This window comes from Marmota marmota, unplaced genomic scaffold (assembly GCF_001458135.2).
Source record: "Marmota marmota marmota unplaced genomic scaffold, marMar, whole genome shotgun sequence".
Lineage (NCBI taxonomy): Eukaryota > Metazoa > Chordata > Mammalia > Rodentia > Sciuridae > Marmota > Marmota marmota.
Window position 1 is genome coordinate 110579 of NW_026005816.1, and position 4634 is coordinate 115212.

At 34.2% G+C, this 4634-nt stretch overlaps 1 pseudogene; it reads right to left on the reverse strand.

Annotated features, from left to right (window-relative positions):
* LOC107160982 overlaps positions 1–4084 on the reverse strand; it is a 10098-nt pseudogene extending 6014 nt beyond the window's left edge.
* Positions 4085–4634: the final 550 nt, after the last annotated feature.

Sequence of the window (4634 nt, forward strand, 5' to 3'; positions counted from 1 at the left end):
AGTAACTAAGAACAGAGTAGGGTCGAAGAGCTTGAGAAGAAGATTAACATTAAACAGGGATGAGAGGTGGGAGGGAAAGGGAGAAAGAAGGGAAATTGCATGGAAATGGAAAGAGACCCTCAGGGTTATACAAAAGTACATACAAGAGGAAGTGAGGGGAAAGGGAAAAATAATACAAGGGGGACAAATGAATGACAATAGAGGGGGCAGAGAGAGAAGAGGGGAGGGGAGGGGAGGGGAGGGGGGATAGTAGAGGATAGGAAAGGCAGCAGAACACAACAGACACTAGTATGGCAATATGTAATCAATGGATGGGTAACTGATGTGATTCTGCAATCTGTATATGGGGTAAAAATGGGAGCTCATAACCCACTTGAATCAAAGGGTGAAATATGATATATCAAGAACTATGTAATATTTTGAATAACCAACAATAAAAAATTAAAAAAAAGAAGGAATCTAAGGAGGGGTGAAGATGGAAGAGAGAAACTGGATCCTCAAACCTTTTTTTTTTCTTGTTGAATCTATCAGTGTCTGAAGACATTCTCCAGATTTCTCAATAACGTGAAGCTTCACAATTCTTTTGAATATTAACTTTTTTGTGTCACATGAAAACAGAGGATACCTAAATAATAGCCACTGTACACAGGCACAGACTCATATGTGATACTGTCTTATGCCTCTATCAAACTGCAACCCAATTGCCTCTGAGAAAAGAAAAAAAGACAATTGAAAAATTTTTGACTGATTTCCTGTCTCCCAAGCATATCTGAAATCAACAATGATATGTAAAAATCATGCATGGTGGTACAAGCCTGTAATTGGAGCAACTCCGGAAGATGAGGCAAGAGAATCACAAGTCCAAGACCAGCCTCAGCAAATTAGTGAGGACCTGAGCAATTTAGTGAGACTCTGTCTCAAAAATTAAAAATAAAAACGGATGTGGATGTGGCTAGCTGGTTAAGGGCCCCTTGTTTAATCTCAATCCCTGCTATAATAACAACAACAAAACCCAATCTAGGTTAGATTAAAAGATATGAAGAGAAACATTGCTTCTCCCTTTGTATGGATGATGCAGTCTTAACATATGAATCCTAGATGTAATAAAAGTGGTGTTGTGCATGTTTTGCCCTGTCTTTTAGTTCCCTTTCTGGATTTAGTATCACCCTATAAGGTTTGCTGAAGGATAAGAAAACAGCACATTAAAATGCATTTCTAAATTATAGGACTACCTACCCCTCAAACACAGAAAAATATAAAAGGAAAAAAAAAAACGATTGTATTAAACAAGAATTTTTACTATATTGACACCTTTTATAAGTGAAAGCACTATTAGATTTATTAACCTTTGTCCAAAGTTAATTTCTGCATCTGGATTGGGAAGGGAAATTTTTTTGCTAGTTAAAATGTAAAACATTTAAGTAATCCATCACATATTTAGTGAACAGAACACCATAATCAAATGTATGATTTAGGGGCTGGGGATGTGGCTCAAGCGGTAGCGCACTGGCCTGGCATGTGTTCGGTCTGGGTTCAATCCTCGCACCACATAAAAAAACAAAGATGTGTGTCCGCCGAAAACTAAAAAATAAATATTAAAAAAAAATCTCTCTCTCTCTCTCTCTCTCTCTCTCTCTCTCTCTCTCTCTCTCTCCGTCTAAAAAAAAGAAAAACAATCAAATGTATTATTTAAATTACTCTGTGATCAGGAGAAATATGATTTCATTGATAATGCAAAATAAATGCTGGAAAGGACAGCAAAACTACCAATGGCACTTAGTGGAGACAATTCTTACATTACAGATGAATGGCAGAGGCAGAAGAAACATTTTTAATTTGGGAAATATGAAAAGGATTCTGATTTTCCTCCACTGAGTCACAATAGGAAACTTTCCTATTGTGACTCAGTGGAGGAAAATCAGAATCCTTTTGGGAGAAAGAGGAGTGATTGTTAATCACATAAATCTATGTTTACAGGGAAGAGACAATTTTAGTTATTGGATTTAAGTGCTGAGTAGCTATTATCATTTCTTTCCAATACTTGGCATTGGATTCAGGAACACTTTATTACTGATCTATATCCTTAGTCCTTTTTAATTTTATTTTTTCTTTAATTTTGAGACAGTGTCTTGCCAAGTTGCTGAAGATCTTACTGACATAATAAGACTTGCCATGAATTTGCAACCCTCCTGGCTCAGCCCCTTAAATTACTAAGCATCATTGAACTCAGCAGCTATTATCATTGTTATTATTGTATGAACAAATGTATCCATTTGGTTATGTATTAGTGCTTGCTGTATGTTTATTTTTTTCCTCACCATGAGACACTAACAAACAGAATATATTGAAGTCTCTCTGTGTCCTCACATAACTCTATCCTAGCTGAAGTACACAGAAAATAAATAAATGTGTCAGGTAATGATAAGTGATGTTTCAAAAAATAAAACTAGAGGAAATATATGAATACCCCTATAAAATCCTAGCTGGGGGAGAAGCAAGTGCTGAAAATGTGAGAGGCATTTGCATAACAAAAAGATTGATATGACCAGAGCAGATTGATCAAAGGAAAACAAGATAGAAAATCAAGTTGCAGTGGAAGGGTATCACTTTTGCTAGCAAATGAAAATAGAAAGAAAAAAATGTCAAAGTCAGTTTTAAAACATGTAACAGTTGCAGAGCAACAATGGTTATGTTGAAAGCATGAAATGAACTGTTACAGATACAAATTCTACAAAGTGACTGACAGGAAATGTAAAGACCACTTTCAGTTAATAGTCCCATCTGATAGTAGAAAGGAAAACTAGATTCAAACTTGTCTTCCCCACAATCCCAAATGGTGGTGTTGAAGGGTGATTTTCTTGTGGTTTTTCAGTCTTGCTCTGTGCATTCCTTTTTCCTCAACATTTTCAGCCTGTAGATTCTTTAAGTTAGTCTTGAGGTAAGAAATTTCAATATAAAAATAGCCATTGGGTTTCTAACTCTGGTAGATAAGACTGTATTATTGCCTTACTATTCTTCCTGCAACACAGTGAATATCTGTGTCAATATATGTAAACTGAGCAAAGCTATAATACAGAAAGAACTCTGATATGTGCAGAAACTCAGGCAGGCAGGAAACTGAAAAGCAGGACACCCATTAGCACCATAATATCATTCTTAACAAGAATTTACATAGAATTTCTGAAAGAATACAATTGAAATGCTTAATGAAAATTATCCCTAGTTAGTCTTTCAGAGGCAAACACATATACCTTTATGTCCATTTACTTCAGTTTTAAAATCATTTTTATATATTAATTTTATAACAATAGCAAAAGCAGTTCAAAATTTTAAAATGCAAATTGAATGTAATACAGAATATCCCAATGAAATAAAATTTATCTAAAGAGATGGTAGTAAGAGTAACAGATGTGTGTATTTTAGCCTTAAAATGGATTAATAAATTTATAAATTTAAGGAGAGATAGGTTAAGGTGTTAGTTCTCAGTAGTTGAAATATAAAATGTTAACAGAAAGAACAGATGTTGCTAATATTTCATAGATAATATTGTAGACAAGTTTGCAATGCACATAAAATAAATAAACAGACAGCACACCTCAAAACATTTTAAAATTTTAATAATTTTTGTAAGAACAGAAGAACTTGGGGCTAGGATTATGGCTCAGTGGTAGCACGCTCGCCTAGCCATGCAAGGCCCTGGGTTTGATTCTCAGCACCACATAAAAATAAGTAAGCAAAATAAAGGTATTGTCCAACCACAATTAAAAAATAAATTATAAATTAAAAAGAACAGAACATCTCTAACTTTCTACTTTTCTTTATAAATTTTATATATCAAAATCTATTTTATATCCTGAGTTTTGTAATATTTGATGTATTACTAGCACTAATAGTTTCCTATAAAAACAACAATAACAAAAACAAACCACCTAAGGAGGTAAAGTTAGGAAGAGCTCTCAAAGTGCCCTGTAATCTTATAATGTCCTCCATGATATAGCCATGAATCCAAGATGTAGACATCCTGACCATTTCAGCATATCTTTTTCTGTTTGAAATTCCATCTGCTCTCACCTCTTACAGGCATCTCTTCTCATATGTCCCTCTTTTTAAATTGAGCACTGAGGAGTTCATCTCTTTTCTTTTGAGCCCCCCACCCCCTTAGCATCAAGCATACCCCATATTATTTAATTCAATATGTAAAATATCTTTCCTTCAATATTTAAAACACAATGCTTATATCTATAAAGATAGACACCTGACATAGGATGAGAATACTCCTTGGACAGGGATGTGTAGAATTGTTTGAATGGAACCTCAGGCAGTCATTTTATTAGTGTCATCTCTAGTTTATAAATGATTGAACTGAGGCTTAATGAGTTAAAGACACATGGCCAAGATCAGATAACTAGGTAATGGTAACTCTCAAGTTTATGTATCTCACTATGAAGTTAAGCTTCCTTTTATATCACTTGAAAAATATATGTGCACTACTTGGGAGAGATAATTACAAATATCCCCACTTAACAAAATATTTGTAGTTACATAGAAATGATGCTAACATCTAAAAGCCTTCCTGAATAAATTACTCTCAAATGAGTATATTAATTATTCAAATATAAAACCTGCTGTAAAAG